Source organism: Sus scrofa, chromosome 4, assembly GCF_054392235.1.
Source record: "Sus scrofa isolate SSC_HxYL_T2T_F1_AM1 chromosome 4, Sscrofa_HxYL_maternal_Yorkshire_Landrace_v2.0, whole genome shotgun sequence".
NCBI lineage: Eukaryota > Metazoa > Chordata > Mammalia > Artiodactyla > Suidae > Sus > Sus scrofa.
This window is the reverse complement of record NC_139386.1, coordinates 33,755,720-33,773,494: the sequence shown is the minus strand read 5'-3', so window position 1 is coordinate 33,773,494 and position 17,775 is coordinate 33,755,720.

Below are 17,775 nucleotides of genomic sequence, written 5' to 3'. Positions count from 1 at the left end.
CACTTTGAGGGATTCAAAGAGAGAGGGGTATTTATATGTCAGGAAATACACTAGCAATTTAGAACTTTTATGTTTATTTAACAAAGAGTAAAAAGATGTGGTCTTTGGCCTCAAATTGCTTACCATTTGGTAGGAAGTCTAAGATACACACAAAAATAACATCAAAGATTAATATGTTGACTGTGACAAAAGTCGTCGAAGGGATGATATAATACAAACATAGACCTATTCTGGCTGAGGTGATCAGGAGGAGTTCATGATGAAGGAAGTACAGATGTAAGAAAAAGTTAAGTAAATCCTGAGCTTGAATTGTATTTGAATTGGTTTTTCTAATTTGTGTACCAATTGTAGATTTTTGGTTTGCAATTACCCTGAAGTTTTGATATAGGGGTCTACATATATACGAGATTGTTTTAAGGTGTTGGTCTCTTAATTGCAAGTGCATCTGCAGTGTCCTGCATATGTACCCTCCCCACAAATTCTGATTTTGGTAGCTTAATTGTACATGGATGATTTCATATCTTTACTGTATATATGCCTTTACTGGTGAGCCTTGTCATTTGTGGTATCTTTGTTTCTGGTTGCAGCCTTTTCTTTTCTGCCTAGAGAAGTTCCTTTAGTATTTGTTGTAAAACTGGTTTAGTGGTGCTGAATTCTCTCAACTTTTGCTTATTTGAATTTCTCCTTCAAATCTGAATGAGAGCCTTGCTGAGTAAAGTAATATTGGTTGGAGGTTTTTTCCTTTCATCACATTAAGTATATCATGCCACTTCCTTCTGGCCTGCAGCGTTTCTGCTGAAAAATCTGCTGATAACCTTATTGGGGTTCCCTTGTATGTTACATGTTTCTTTTCCCTAGCTGCTTTCAAGATTTTCTCTTTGTCTTTAATTTTGGTCAATTTGATTAATATGTGTCTTGGAGTGTTCCTCCTTGGGTTTATTTTATATGGTGCTCATTGCGCTTCATGGATTTGAGTGAATGGTTCCTTTCCCATGTTAGAGAAGTTTTTGGCTATTATCTCTTGGAATATTTTTTCTGTCCCCTTCTCTCTCTCTTCTCCTTCTGGCACCCCTATAATATGGATATTGGTACGTTTAACATCCCGGAGTTCTCTGAGACTCTCTTTATTTCTTTTCAACCTTTTTTCTCTTTTCTCTTCCACATCAGTGATTTCCACTAGTCTGTTCTCCACCTCGCTTATTCATTCTTCTGATTCCTGTGTTCTGCTGTTGGTTGCTTCTAATGAATTTTTTATTTCAGTTATTATATTTTGCATCTCTTCTTGTTTAAGTTTTCTATCTTGTATCTCTTTGCTCAGTGTTTCCTGTAAGTTATCCATTTTTGCCTCCAGTTTATTTCCAATGTCTTGCATCATCTTCAGCATCAACAATCTAAAGTCTTTTTCCGGAGTTCCTGTCGTGGCGCAGTGGTTAACCAATCCGACTAGGAACCATGAAGTTTTGGGTTCGGTCCCTGCCCTTGCTCAGTGGGTTAAGGATCCGGCGTTGCCATGAGCTGTGGTGAAGGTTGCAGACGCGGCTCAGATCCTGCGTTGCTGTGGCTCTGGCGTAGGCCGGTGGCTACAGCTCCGATTTGACCCCTAGCCTGGGAACCTCCATATGCCACAGGAGCGGCCCAAGAAATAGCAAAAAGACCAAAAAAATAAAAAAATTAAAAAAAAATTAAAAAAGTAAAGTCTTTTTCCTGGAGGCTGAGAAGCTCCTCATCACTTAGCTGATTTTCTGGGGGTTTTTCTTTCTCCCTCATCTGAGTTATAGTTCTCTGTCTTTTCATTTTTATAGGTTTTCGTATGGTGACCTTTTTACAGATAATAGAGTTGTAGCCTCTCTTACTTCTGGTGTCTGCCCCCCTTGTGGCTGAAGTCGGTATGGGGGGCTTGCTGTAGGCTTCCTGATGGGAGGGACTGATTCCTGCCCACTGGTAGGTGGGGCTGATTCCTATCCCTCTGGTGGGTGGAGCTTTGTCTCTGAGTGAGATTGGAGGTGGCAGTGTGCCTAGGAGGTTTTTAGGCAGCCTGTTTACTGATGGGTGGGGCTGTGATCCCACCTGGATTATTGTTTGGCCTGGGGCTTCTCCGCACTGACTGGTGGGGCCAGATTTTCCTAAAATGGCCACCTCCAGAGAAATACATGCTGATGAATATTCCCAAGAGCTTTTCCTCCAATGCTCTTCTCCCACAATAAGCCACAGTCACCCCTCATTTTCCCAGGTGATCCTCTGAGAACTGCTGTCAGGTTTGACCCATATTCCCATGGAGCCTTTGCTTTGCCCTGGGACCCAGTGCACGTGAAAGTCTGTGTGCACCTCTCAAGAATGGGGTCTTCATTTCCTGCTGTCCCATGGTGCTCCTGGACAAGCCCCACTGGCCTTTCAATGCCAGATGCTCTGGGGACTCTTTCTCCCAGTGTCAGATTCCCAGGCGTGGGGAGCTGGTGTGGGGCTCAGAACTCTCACTCCTGTGTGTGAGTCTCTGTGATACAGTTACTTTCCGGTCTGTGTGGGCTTCCCACCTGGGAGGTATGGGGTTGTTTATATCGTGAAATCACCCCTCCTACCTCTTGCTGTGGCCTCCTCTTTGTCTTCTGGAGTAGGATATCTTTTTGAAAGTTTCCAGTCCATTTGGTTGAAGATTGTTCGGCATTTGGTTGTAATTTTGTTGTTTTTATGAGAGAAGTTGAGCTCCAGTCCTTCTATTCTGCCATCTTCTGTCTCCAATCCTGGGCTTGAATTGGAAGTGTCATTGTGAACTCATAAACTACTTTGTCTTAAATACAGCTATAAAACCGTAACAGCAGAAGCTCCCAGCATTGTTTACTGAAAAGACCTAGAAATAATGACCAATCTAGTTATGTCCAGACTGTGATCTCTATACATCACTTCCTACTATAGCAACTAAGTCTCCTTTGGGGCTCAGGGTCATCTTCACAGCTCATGTGGCTGGGAGTAGCATTCAGTGCTTTGCAGCTGTGTGATGAATGTCCCTATTCTCTTGCAGTCAGTGGAGGGACCTCCTGTTTCAACAAGGCTGTTGTGCTTCCAGCCTAGCAAGAGAACTCTTCTGCCTTTTTATTGTTGTTATTTCTGAAATGTGGCTTTACTTGTCATTTAACGTTAAAAACCTCTTTTCATGTAGGTAAATATATGTTGACCTCATCCTCATAAACAGATACACAGCATTCCATTGTAGTCATGGATCATATTTAGCTGGGCCCTACTGATGGGCCATTACATTACTACCCACTGTTTCAAACAATGCTGCCATGAACTTTCCCTGCACACATGGTATATCCTGGGGCATTTCTACAAGTGTGCCTGTAGGGCAAAGGGAGGAGGCATGTTTCAAATTTTGATATATTACTGACTTAACCTCAAAAGTTATGACAATTTTCAGTCCTGCCAATAGCATTGGAAAATTTCTGTTTTCCCGATGGGATGTTATAGGATATTATGAAACTTGTTTTTTTCTGCCAGTTTTATTGAGATATAATTGACATTCAGCACTATATAAGTTTAAGGTGTACAGAAAAGTGATTTGACTCACATGATGAAATGATTATCAAGTAAGTTTAGTGAACATCTATCATCCTATATAGATACAAAATAAAAGAAATAGAAAAAAATTTTTCTTCAGAGAATTCTTAGGATTTACTCTCTTAACAACTTTCATATATATAACATATGGCAGTGTTAATTATATTTATTATGTAAAACACAACCCTGGTAATTATCTTGACTGAAAGATTGTAACTTTTGACTACCTACATCCATTTTCCCTTCCCTTCAGTCTCCACCTGTAGTACCCACAAATCCAATCTTTTCTTTTTTTTACTCAATGAATTTATTACATTTGTAGTTGTACAATGATCATCACAATCCAGTTTTATAGGTTTTCCATCCCACGACCCCAGCACATCCCCCCACCCCCCAAACCCTCCTCCGGAGACCATAAGTTTTTCAATGTCTGTGAGTCAGCATCTGTTCTGCAAAGAAGTTCAGTCTGTTCTTTTTTCAGATTCCACATGTCAGTGAAAGCATTGGATGTTGGTGTCTCATTGTATCGCTGACTTCACTTAGTATGATAATTTCTAGGTCCATCCACATTGCTGAAAATGCTGGTATTTTGTTCTTTTTAATGGCTGAGTAATTTTCCATTGGGTTTATGTACCACATCTTCTTGATCTACTCCTCTGTCAATGGACATTTAGGTTGTTTCCATATCTTGCCTATTGCAAATAGTGCTGCAATGAACATTGGAGTACATGTGTCTTTGCAAGTCATGGTTTTCTCTGGATAGATGCCCAGGAGTGGGGTTGCTGGATCAAATGGGAGTTCTATTTTCAGTTTTCTGAGGCATCTCCATACTGTTTTCCACTGAGGTTGCACCAATTTACAATCCCACCAACAGTGTACTAGGGTTCCTTTTTCCCCACACCCTCTCCAGCACTTATTGTTTGTACACTTTTTGATGATGGCCATTCTGGCTGGTGTAGGGTGGTACCTCAGAGTGGTTTTGATTTGCATTTCTCTGATAATGAGTGATGTTGAACATCTTTTCATGTGTTTTTTGTCCGTCTATATGTCTTCTTTGGAGAACTGTCTGTTTAGATCTTCTGCCCATCCCATTTTTTTGATGGGGTTGTTGGCTGTTTTGGTATAGAGCTGCAGAAGGTGTTTATAAATGTTGGAGATGAATCCCTTGTCAGTCGATTCACTTGCAAAGATTTTCTCCCATTCTGTGGGTTGTCTTTTTGTGTTGTTTAGGGTTTCCTTTGCTGTGCAGAAACTTTTAAGTTCGATTAGGTCCCATTTGTTTAGTTTTGTTTTTATTGTCAGTACTCTAAGAGGTGGATCTGAGAAGATGTTGCTGTCGTTTATGTCAGAGAGTGTTTGGCCTGTGTTTTCCTCTAAGCGTTTTATAGTGTCTGGTCTTCTATCTAGGTCTTTAATCCATCTCGAGTTTATTTTTGTGTCTGGTGTTAGGGAGTGTTCTAATTCCATTCTTTTCCATGTGGCTGTCCAGTTTTCCCAGCACCACTCATTGAACAAGCTGTCTTTTATCCATTGTATATTCTTGCCTCCTCTGTCATAGACGAGTTGGCTGTAGGTGTGTGGGTTGAATTCTGGGCCTTCTATCCTGTTCCACTGATCTGTATTTCTGTCTTTGTGCCGGTACTACACGGTTTTGATGACTGTTGCTTTGTAGTATATCCTCAAGTCCAGGAGCCTGATTCCTCCAGCTCCGTTTTCCTTTTTCAGGATGTCTTTGGCTGTTCTGGGTCTTTTATGCTTCCCAACACACTTTAAAATATTTTGTTTGAGTTCTGTGAAAAATGTCCTTGGTAATTTGATAGGGATTGCATTGAATCTGTAGATTGCCTTAGGTAGTATAGTCATTTTGCTCATATTAACTCTTCCAATCCAAGAGCATGGTATGTCTTTCCATCTATTGGTGTCATCTTTGATTTCTTTCATCAGTGGCTTATAGTTTTCAGAGTACAGGCCTTTTGTCTCTTTAGGTAGGTGTACTCCTAGGTATTTTATTCTTTTGGATGCGATGGTAAACGGGATCGCTTCCCTGATTTCTCCTTCTGATATTTCATTGTTAATGTGTAGAAATGCAGTTGATTTATGTGTATTAATTTTGTATCCTGTGACTTCGCCAAATTCGTGGATGAGCTCTAACAGTTTTCTGGTGGAGACTTTAGGATTCTCTAGGTATAGTATCATGTCATCTGCAAATAGGGATAGTTTTACTTCTTCTTTTCCAATTTGGATTCCTTTTATTTCTTTTACTTCTCTGATTGCCATGGCTAGGACTTCCAAAATTATGTTGAAGAGTAGTGGAGAGAGTGGACATCCTTGTCCTGTTTCTGATCTCAGCGGGAATTCTTTCAGCGTTTCACCATTGAGAATGATGTTAATTGTGGGTTTGTCATATATGGTCTTTATTATGTTGAGGTAGGTTCCTGCTATGCTCACTTTCTGAAGGGTTTTTATCAGAAATGGGTGTTGGATTTTGTCAAAGGCTTTTTCCCATGTCTATTGAGAGGATCATATGGTTTTTATTCTTCAGTTTGTTGATGTTGTGTGTCACTGATGGATTTGCGGATATGGAAGAACCCTTGCATCCCTGGGTTAATCCGATCTTTTTTCCTATGAGTTTGTCCATTTGTTTTTGAACTCTAATTACACCGTGTTAGTTCCTGGTGTATAATAAAATGTTTTGATATTTCTACACATTTGAAAATGCTCACTTTGAGAAGTCTGAATACCATCTGTCACCACACAAAGACATTACCTAATTATGGACTATATTCCCCACACGGTACATTACATACCCTTGACATTTATTTCATAACTGGAAATTTGTACCTCTTACCTCCCTCCCCTGTTTCTCTTCTCCCCATCCCTTCTGGCAGCCACCTGTTTGTTCTCTGTATCTGTTGACTCTGTTTCTGTTCTGTTGTGCTTGTTTCTTGGTTTTTTTTTTAGATTCCACGTCTAAGTGAAATCAAACAATATTTGTCTTTGCAAATAAATATGTTCTCCGATTTAGTAGGTAGCCTTTTTGTTTTTATAATGAATAGGTGTTGTATTTTGCCAAAAAGCTTTTTCTTCATCTATAGAGATGACCATATTATTTTCATTCTTCCATTTGTTAATGTGATGTGTCATACTGGTAGATTTATGAATACTGAACCTCTTGTGTTCCTGGAATAAATCTCACTTGACCATGGTGTACGATCCTCTTAATGCATTGTTGAATTCAGTTTGCTAATATTTTGTGGAGGATTTTTGCAGCTATGTTTTTCAGTGTTATGGGCCTGTAATTTTCTTTTCTTGTGGTTTCTTTGGTTTTGATATCAAGGTGATGCTGTCCTTGAAGAATAAATTTGGAAGCATTCCTTCCTCTGCAATTCTTTGAAATAGTTTGAGAAGGATAGATGTTAACTCTTCTTTAAATGTTTGGTAGAATTCACCTGGGAAGCTGTCTGGTCTGGGATTTTTGTTAGTTGGGAGATTTTTATTATGAACTCAACCTCATTCCTTGTCATTAGTCTCTTCATATTTTCTATTCTTGATTCAAACGGGAGATAGTATCTGTATAGGAATTTGTCAGTTTCTTCCAGGTTGTCCACTTTATTGGCATATAGATGTTGATTGTAATCTTTTATGATCATTTGTACTTTCATGGTTTTGGTTGTAACTTCTCCCTTTTGTTTATCTTTATTTTGAGGGGACCTCTCTTTGATAAATCTGGTTAAAGTTTTATTAATTTTATTTTTCAGTGATACACATTTTAGTTTGATCTTTTCTACTATTTTTAAAGCATTTATTTTATTTCTGCTCTGATAGTTATATCTTTCTATTATTCTTTTTCTAGTTCCTTTAGTTGCAAGTTTAGGTTGTTGATTTGACATTTTCCTTGTTTTCTGAGGTAGACTTATGTCATTGTAAACTTCCCTCTCAGGATGGCTTTTGCCATCTCCCATAGATTTTTTTTTTTTTTTTTTTTTGTCTTTTTAGGACCCCACCTGCGGTATATGGAAGTTTCCAGACTAGGGGTCTAATCAGAGCTGTTGCTGCCTCCTATGCCAGGAGCCTCAGCAACTCAGGATCTGAGCCATGTCTGCAACCTATACCACAGCTCATGGCAACGCCGGATCCTTAACCCACTGAGCAAGGCCCTGATTCACTCACATGACTATCCAATCCTCTTAATTATAGGGCTTAATTAGTAACTGCGTACATGCTTGCCCCCTGCCTTAGCTGCTGGTCTCCCTGGTAATTGATGACTCGACCTGACGTCAATTATCCCTATAAATGGCAACCTCTTCGCCCTGGGGTAGCAGATTGTTGCCCGTCCTGCCTGCTCTCTGCCGTGTATGGTGAAGGTGTCATTCCAGGATCTACTTCAAATGTGTGAGTTCTCCTGTATAATAAGTCATTGATGTCTCCAGGCTCTTTTGTCTCAAAGCTGGGCAACCACAAGGCTTGTAGGTCTGTGGGGTGCAGGCAAACAATTGTCAAGCCAACCAGAGGGTCAAGGAAATTCCTGGGAGCACTGAAATGTCAGGAAATAAGGAGGGGGAGCAGAAGGTTGCAGGGTTAATCCCAAGGGGCCTGCCTGCTAGCTTGTGGGACCCTCATGCTACTGTCTACCATGAGGAATAACTTTTTCTTTCATTATGTTGATAATATCCTATTAACCCACAGGGGAATATATTAATAGCCCTGGGACTGGCAGGTAAATCCCCAATGGGTGGGGTTTGCAGTCCCACGGGGAATAAGATTAGAAAGGGACTTGGACATTTCATCTGTCCTTTCCACGGCCCCACTTAAAACTACTAAGGTAATTAATTGAGGCCTTCTGCGGGAGAAAGCCACCATCATATTAACCTTGTGGTCTGTTATACTGCCTCTCCCATATTCAGCACTGGCTCCGAGGGCTGAGGGTTGGCAGGTGGTATGGTACTGCAGGCCAGGGCAAAACCCACAGACAGGGTGGTATTATCTCAGAAGGCTGTTACTGGCAAGTTCTTTGTAGCACACCAGGTTAAGGATCCAACATTGCTACAGCTGTGGTGCAAGTCTCAGCTGCAACACAGGTTTGATCCCTAGCCTGAGAATTTCCATTTGCCACAGCTGCAGCCAAAAAAAAAAAAAAAAAATGCTGTTACTGCTGTAATGGTCGTGCTCTTCCCTGCATTGTGTCTACTGAATATTTTGCATCTCCTCACTAGTCTGAGCAGAGGAAATTTGTTCACTGACCGTTTGCTGGGTCTACAGAGAAATGTCATTCAAGACAAAGAAAAGCCCAGACAAGAACCAGAAAAAGGCAAGCTGACTGAGGAGTCATACCCTTTGGAAAGGAAGAATTGGATCACTCCACCAGGTAAAGAATCTAGAGCCGTGGGTTCTGGCTGTGGGCAAGGAAAATAAGAACAAGGTGAGGAAAAGGAAAAGCTATAAATAGCAACTATGACCTCATGAACAGCTGTAGAAACCAGGGCTGTGGTGGTTTTGCATGTTTTGTTATATGTATATGTCTACTTAAATTTTTGGATTCTAACCTTGTCCTTCCCATTTTTAACTTGTAGAAGTCGGTAGAGGTCAGCTTCTCAGTTAACTAATTCAGTGAGACCATGACTCCATTTGAGGAGTAATGAATGTAGGCAGCAATGGAATCCATGACTGTTAGGGCTTTGTGTCTTATTTAGGGGAAGGACAAGAGCTTCACTTACCAGAAGGCTAGCTGTTTCTTGCTAGAATAGTTACTTTTGTTGTACAGGCATTGAAATGTACACAGAATGGTGCACATGAAAATTGAGTTGGCAAAGGTTGATCGAGCTAGTTATCAACTTGCTGCTTCCCAGCCCCAAGTTCATCCTCCCCTTACACACCCAGAATGCACAGTCCTTCAACTACCTTGCAGCCCTAGCCCAGGATTTCTAGTGATCATCTTGCTGCAGTCCTAAGAGGGACACCGTAAGCTTCTGGCTGCATGCTGTAGCAATTCCCCTGCCCCCACCACACACAGTCCCTGGCCTGACCACCCACCAGCCTTGGCTTGCCTATGTTCAGGTGGTCATTCCCTACTTTCAGATGATTCTAAACCAGTCATGGCACAGGCAACCCAGCTAAACTTTCTCACCATCTATCCAGTGGTTGTCTGCAACAGCACCTTCTCCAAAGAGGAATGAATGTCAGAGGGGGACCCTCTTCCAAGTCTGTTTTTCCTTGGGTCCTCTGCCCCAGCCCTAGGGGTCTGTGGAGAGTTCTCTTAATGTGCAATCATCCCTCTGCCTGAGCAAGGAATTGGTTCTAAGTCTCCCCCAACCTGCCCCAGCCCCATGAGGATACAAAATCTGCAGGTGCTGAAGTCTCTTATGTAAAATGGAGTAACACAATCTGTCCTCAGTACCCCTGGATTTTACTGAGGATTCTGCATCTGAAGATTCAACACCTTGCAATTTGATTCGCAGTTTGTTAAATCGAGGGATGTGGGACCCACAGGTACAGAGGGCCAATTGTCTTTCACTGTTACAGCTTAATTAGTTAAGCTTCTCCTGGTTAAACTTTCTGTGTTCGGTCTCCTAGCGGATTGATAGAGTGGGATTACTTGATTGAGTTTGGAACAAGGAAGTGAGCATGAGTAGCACTTTCTCTTCTCTTTGAGAATAAGCTGCTCACAGAAAGCATGCATTTAGCCCCATTTCCCTAAGTTTTGCAAGAGCAGGCTGTAGAAACAGTTTGGGTCCAGTGCTGTCTGTGGCTGGATGGGTATGTCTGTATGATGATGGGGTTTGGTGTAAGGAAGCCCTCTTTTACAGTTATAACCCTCATTCTCTAATTTCAGCCATATTAGTAATAAAGATAGTATTTCATGCTCCACCTACCTCTTGTCTATTTATGAACTACTTTAGAACCTGGGTAGGACCAAGAGGTTGATGTGAATTCCCTAATGGAAGAAGCTTGTTGCCTTTTGATTCAACATGTTTAGCGAACGGATTGTATCACTTTCTAGGCTTGCTTTACTCAAGGCTAATGTCACAATGAACATAAATTGAAATTTATATTAATATAAATCTGAAATATTTGACAGAAAATATACAAGGAACAACTTTCCAATCACCCAACTTTTGCATAGTTGGGCCTTTGACTACAAGCAGATTTTAGTTACTTTTCTAAGACGACTGGTCAATCCTTCAATGGTGAGCTGAATAATCTGTAAGTTATTTAACACTTTATATAACATCTCCAAGGCTCCCAAAGTGCTCACTTAAAGATGACCTTGTCAGAGTTCATCAACATCCTGACAGCTGATGGGAAGGTGACATAGAGACTTTAGGGTCTATATCACAGATTCTGTCATCCAGGAAGCTTTCAGGTGCAGCAAGTAATAGAAAAACCCAACTGGCAATGGCTTAAACTAAAGAATTTCCTTGAAAGATACATGGGTAAATGTGCAAGAGGTGAGACTAGAATCTCACATAATGTGACCTAGGACCTACTTTCTTTCACGTTTTTGTCATGTCCTTGGTGTTGACTCTATTTTTAGACAAACTCACCCCTATATCTTCCAGCTCATGAACCTAAATTGGCTTTGAGTAACTATGAAAATTACACAAATCTTGTTTGAAAACCAAAGACTCGACATTGTATATTCAGGAAAAAGTCTGAGTCACTCTAATTGGACTAGCTTAGGTAACTGTGCCAATTGCAAAACTTTTCTACAAATAGAAATGACACATTCAGATTGGCTTTGCTAATCTGGATCTTCCTCTGGGGAAGGTGAGGCCCATTCAGTCTAAATCAAAGGTGAGAATGGGGGAAGGAGTTCTGAAAAATAATTCAGACCACTACTCCAAGAAGGTAGGGAAATAGATGCTGGATAGCCACATAACAGGTATTCATTATAGGTATTTCCAGAGTATTTGCTATTTACTCAAAGAAAGTTAACCCAAAACTTGGCATTTTCTGTATGTTGCCTAACACATCTTGAGAAAACAAATACAAAGGTTAAATAAATCACCTCACATCTTGCTTCGTAAGCAATCTTAAAATCACTAAAGAGACCTCGCTACAAGGGTGGCAAATTTATCTAGAGAATTTTATCTTTAGTAACTGTCGACATTCAAAATAAAATCCTCTTTTTGATTACTCAGGAATGCAGACTTTGACTATGCCTCTTTTTAGCGTGGTGTTTAAAAGCTGTGACTGTGTAAAATTGCCAGACTACAAAAGCACATCCTAAAGCTTGATAGCCTTCTTTTCACGTAGTGTGACACCCATCATTACTTGGGGTCCCTTTCTACCAGATGTTCACGCTCTGGTGCAGAGCTCCAGCTAGCTTTTTTCCTCTTCTTCAGCCTGCATCTTATAAAGTGTTCTCCTACAGTCATGTTCTGGTTTTCCCTTCATCAACCTCCGCCACTTCCACTCCTCCCTGCTAGACTCGCAGTACTTTTTTCAAGCTAAATTTCTTTCCCTTTGCGCAGAAATCTACGAGAGCCTATGAAATGAAGACTTGTCAGTTGGCCCCCCCTGCTTAGTGGCTGGAATATCTTCAGCCTCTACGATTTGAATCTGCCTAAAGTTTCTCAGTAGCATATCCTATGAAAATATCAAAAGGTGGTTGATAACACCTTTTTCTTTGATCCTTTTATCTGCTTGGTCTTCCTCTGCCATGCTTAGCACACAGCCATGCCTCTCTGTTCTATTAAGTTCTCTCACTGCTCTTCTGTGCATCGAATAAAACCCAAACAGATTTAGTCATGCTCTGAAAGTCCTCATTTTTCTGGTCCCAATCTTTCAGCTTCATCTTGTATTTCTCCTTCTTTTACCACCTTGACAGCTCACTGCTTAAGACACATCGTCTGTGCTTTCTTTTTTCCACCGTTCTCACAAGGTTCCCCTGGGGATATCTTCCTTCAAGACTCGGCTTAGATGGTTTTTCTGCTGAGTTAAATGAACCCTGCTCTAGTTCCCTCCAAACACTAAACTACCTCCAACTGCATTAACCAGGTCAATGCTCTATCATCAGCTCTTGACGAGAAATTCATGAAAGCTTTCTCACTAGTATCCCTGCTTCTTGCCTGTCTTCTACTTGTGTCTCCATACAATCACTAGAATGATCTCACAAACAATGGTAACCCTTCTTCATGGCCTTTAAGATTTGCCCCTTGCTAATGCTTATTGGCCCAGGGTTTGTGCTAAGAACTTTACTTGTACTTGGATTAATCCATTTAATCCTATGAGCTACATACTTTTTTTTTTGCTTTTTTAAAAATTATAGTTGCTTTACAATGTTGTGCCAATTTTTGCTGTATAGCAAAGTGACCCAGTCATACATACATATACACTTCCTTTCTTATATTCTCTTCCATCAAGGTCTTTCCCTAGAACTGGATAGTTCCTTGTGCTATACAGTAGGAACTCATTGCTCAGCCGTTCTAGATGTAATAGTTTGTTACATAGTTTTCACATCCTCCCTTGAGGTGGATGCTGCCGATCATCCACCCAGATCTGTTTAACAGAACTGGTGCACACACAGCCCAGCTGTTGCAGCTGTTGGCTAACAGCTCTCACCTCTACCTTAGTGGGAGGATTGCCCTTGGCTGAGGAGAAGCACTCAGCTACTCCTTCAACTCCTCCTCCCCACACCACAGGTAGTCAAGGACTGCCTGAGATGGGAATAAAATAGTCCAGCCCCTCCCCTCCTGGCAGGAGAGCCTCTGTGGTCCTTCCACACTGCAGAGTGCCCTGTGGTGTCAAGCCACCAAATGCTATTTGCTTTATTCCCTTACAGATTTCCCCTAAGGGCGCTTCCTCAATAAATCCTTGCCCAAGAATTCCCATCTCAGGCCTGGCTACAAAGGAACCCATTTTATAGATGAGGAAACTTGAGACAAAGAGAGGTAAAATGATTTGCCTAAGGTCAAGCCGGAAATGGGAAAGCTGTGATTTGAAGCCAGACAGTCTGGCTCTCCAATCGTACTCTTCACTATCTCGGTGGGATGACTACTTCTCCACCCTCCTTTCTGGCTACTGATCCCCTTTGGCCACCTGAATTTCTGCCTCTGTACTTCTGTTCTCTCTGCCTAGAAAATGTTTGCTCTGGAAAACAAAATTCATGTTTTATGGCAGGACAAAGACTTATACACTGTTTTATTCTCTGCACTTTGTCCTCTCTCTCCCCCGGTGCATTGCGTATCTGTGTTAACGCATTGGCCCAAACTCCTCTATTGGCAGAAATACCTGCTCAAACATAAACAACAACATTCTGGAGTTCCCATTGTGGCTCAGCAGAAATGAACCTAACTAATACCCATGAGGATGTGGGTTTGATCCGTGGCCTTGCTCAGTGGATTAAAGATCCAGCGCTGTGAGCTGTGGTGTAGTTTGCAGATGTGGCTTTGATCCTGTGTGGCTGTGCCATAGGCCAGCATCTGTACCCCTAGCCTGGAAACTTCCATATCCTACAGGTGTGACCCTAAAAAAGCAAAAAAAAAAAAAGGGTGGGGGTGGGTAACATTCTCCTAGCATCAATAAGACAAGTCCTTAAAAGAAAACATTCCTTCTTGGTTTTATAAGAGACCACATGATGCTTAGGTCTGGCTCGTATAAACTGACAATAATATGTCACCTGATGTACAGCCTTCTGTCTCAACGAACTTCTATAACTGTGCCCTGACTTACAGTGGGTGGAATAGTTCTCAGAGCTGTCTGAGATGTTCTTCTGGGCTTACAATCCTCAAATTTGGCTCCAATAAAAATTTCCATTTCTTTCTTAGATCAACTGAATAATTTTTGTTAACACATGCTTGGCTTAGTTAGCAGGATATCAAGCACCTGCTGGAGGACACCTGGTGTTTTCCAAGAACTAGCGCTTGGTACCAGCACGGGCCCAACGAGCCCCAAGTACTCCTCAGGTGTTCTTCTGAGTGCTCCTTGTATTTGGATCTCACTGTTTGGGTGATGATCCTAAGAACTGTATTTGGGCTGGTCTTCCCTTAAAACTCAGGATCTTAAGGTGCATTTCCTAGGCAGGGCCTAAGGGGCCTGGGCAAGAAGCTCAGAGAACCATATGTGGCTGAGGTTTTGTTATATTTTGCTTAAACAAAAATGAGTTGATATATGGTCTGAATACAACTTTTGCTAGTGAAATGAGACACTAAATTCTTCAGCTCTGAGGAATATAGGGATACGTGGCTCCTTCTGGCCACAAACCATCCTCAGGTGACTGAGGATCTAGCAGAAGTGTCTGCAGATGAGGCCTTGTGATGAGCCTCAGTGATACAGGGGACATACTGCTCATCCAGGGTGCACAACAGAGACACCCACAATGGTTTTAGGTTGTCACAAGGAGAAACTGAGCCATGTAAAAGAAGTTCAGCCAACCAAGTGTAACTCTTTGGGGAGCTAGACGCAGAAGCAGCACATGTTCAACCCACCTCACGGTCCTCAGAAGCTTGTTCAGATCGTATCTCATATTTCGTCTCTGACCTAGGCTACAAAATTAATACTGGATCTGTGCTTGCAGCTTTACTAAAAACAACAGTGCGAAGTGTTTTTTTGTTTTGTTTTTTTGCTTTTCTAGAATTAGATTAGCAGGGACTATATTTGTAGGGCTAGCTCCATGAATCCTTTAAATTGGAGAAACATCTACATTGTTAAATTTTTAGAGAGCTCTCATCTTAAAACTATTTCAATTGGTATGTGGAAGTCCCCAAAGGGTTCAAAATTCCAAAATAGCCTCCTGGAAAGATTTGTTACAGATGGCTAATGAAAATAATGATATGAGGTATCTAAAGTTTTTTCACTGCTCCACTCTATCCTTCTTTGAATACTCATTCTAGTAATCTTCTGAATTGCCTCTAAACTTGGAAGATGTTATTAAGTGGTTAACTTTAGAAATGGGAGCACACAAGGCTGTCTGCAAGGCTCTTCAAAATCCAGACTGAGGGCCATCGTTAAAGAATTTCTTAAACCCTAGGATGATCCTCAAAAATGTTTGTAAAAGGATTACCAAAATGGGGGGCCATCAGTCTGACTAAACTGACCATATTTGGAACTTGATGGGGGAGGGGAAGTAAAACTTGCCAAGAGAGGGAAATGGCACGCCAATCCTTTGGTATCATTAAGGTGGACACACAATTTTTTTGAGGGGAAAAAAAAATTCCTTGTTTTACAAACCTAGTCTTTACAGGACCAGAGGTGTGGTTCCAGAAATAATCTAAAGTTTACCAATCCTTTACTACCCGGCAAAGCTCCCTTATCTTGAGCCTTGTAAGTATTTCCCTTGCAGCTTTACCCTTATCTTGAGCCTTGTAAGTATTTCCCTTGTAAGGGAAAAAAAAAAAAAAGTTTCCTGGCCATAAAGGAACAAAATTGTCCTAGGAGGAATTTGCCTTTCTGCTCCTAAACCTTTGAGATGCAAATGTTTACTTGTTTTCCTCTAGGAACTCTTAACTCTGCCGTGTTTTTAAAATGCAAATTTCTGGCATTCCCATTTTGGCGCAGTGGTTAACAAATCCGACCAGGAACCATGAGGTTGAGGGTTCGGTCCAAGCCCTTGCTCAGTGGGTTAACGATCCCGCGTTGCCGTGAGCTGTGGTGTAGGTTGCAGACGCGGCTCGGATCCCGCGTTGCTGTGGCTCTGGCATAGGCCGGTGGCTACAGCTCCGATTGGACCCCTAGCCTGGGAACCTCCATATGCCGTGGGAGCGGCCCAAGAAATAGCAAAAGGCAAAAAACAAACAAACAAAAAACCAAAAAAACAACAACAAAAAAAAGAAACTGGACAGAATTTCAGGTCCATGTGGTCTGGAAAATATTCAGTATTGAATATCTGGTATTAAATTTAGCTTAAGCTTGTTGGTTTGATTAACACATATATGGGAGTTCCCAGTTGTGGCTCAGCAGTAACGAATCTGACTAGTATCCATGAGCACGCAGGTTCAATCCCTGCCCTCACTCAGTGGATTAAGGATCTAGCATTGCTGTGAGCTGTGGTGTAGGTCACAGACACAGCATAGATCCTGAGTTGCTGTGGCATAGGCTGGCAGCTACAGCTCTGATTTGGCTCCTAGCCTGGAAACTTCCACATGCTATGGGTGCAGCCCTAAAAAGACAAACAAACCAAAAAACCAGATAAGTCTTTTTAAAAAAGTATCACTCTTTTACCGTACCTAGGTTTACCAAAAATGAAATAAGACCTTATCACTGTTAAAAGTTTGTCAGCAAGGAAAATAACAATATGATGAAACTTTTAAGTAAATAAAATAGAGGTAAATGAGATATGAGTTTTAGGTAACTCTTTAGGAGTAATTCTGTTTTGGGACTATCAATGTTAAGGACAGTGTCTCCAGATTTTGCTAACTTGAAATTTCAAAATGGAAAGAATTTCTTCATTATCTGGGTCATTTCAAGTAGGATAAAATACTGGAACATTAATGGCTGGGCAGGCCTAAATTTACCTGCTTTTGTCTAAAAGTAAAAGTTTTAAAACCAAAGGTTTAAAAAACTAAAGGTATTTGGGTTTATAAAGATAAATCACATTGGGAGTTCGCATCATGGCTCAGTGGTTAATGGATCTGACTAGGAACCATGAGGTTGTGGGTTCGATCCCTGGCCTTACTCAGTGGGTTAGGGATCCGGCATTGCCATGAGCTGTGGTGTAGGTCTCAGACGTGGCTCAGATCTGGTGTTGCTGAGGCTGTGGTGTGGGCCGGCGTCTACAACTCTGATTAGACCCCTTGCTTGGGAACCTCCATATGCCTCAGGAGCGGCCCTAGAAAAGGCAAAAAGAAAAAAAAAAAATCACATTGAAGAAATACTATAAAAAGGTGTATGTTCTTAGCAGTTATAAAATCATTCATAAGTGCCAATCAGGAAATGCTGATATGACAAACAATTTACAATTACTTGCTTCTTGGTTTTCACTGAGAGTAAGGTTTTATAGTTAAGAATTATAAGGGAATTACTTCCACATGGAAAGAAAGTAGGATGTTTATTTTTAGCAAAAAAGGTAAAAGGAATAGAAATGCACCATTAAAAAGGTGGTTTTGTCTTAGAGCTGGTTGTTTCCGAATGCTGTAGAAAAGGAACAGAGTGCATGGTAAGGATTGGCTTAGGTAAGATTGAACTTAATTTTTTTTTTGTTCTTTTACCTTTCCTAGGGCCGCTCCCACGGCATATGGAGGTTCCCAGGCCAGGGGTCTAATCGGAACTGTAGCCACCGGCCTACAC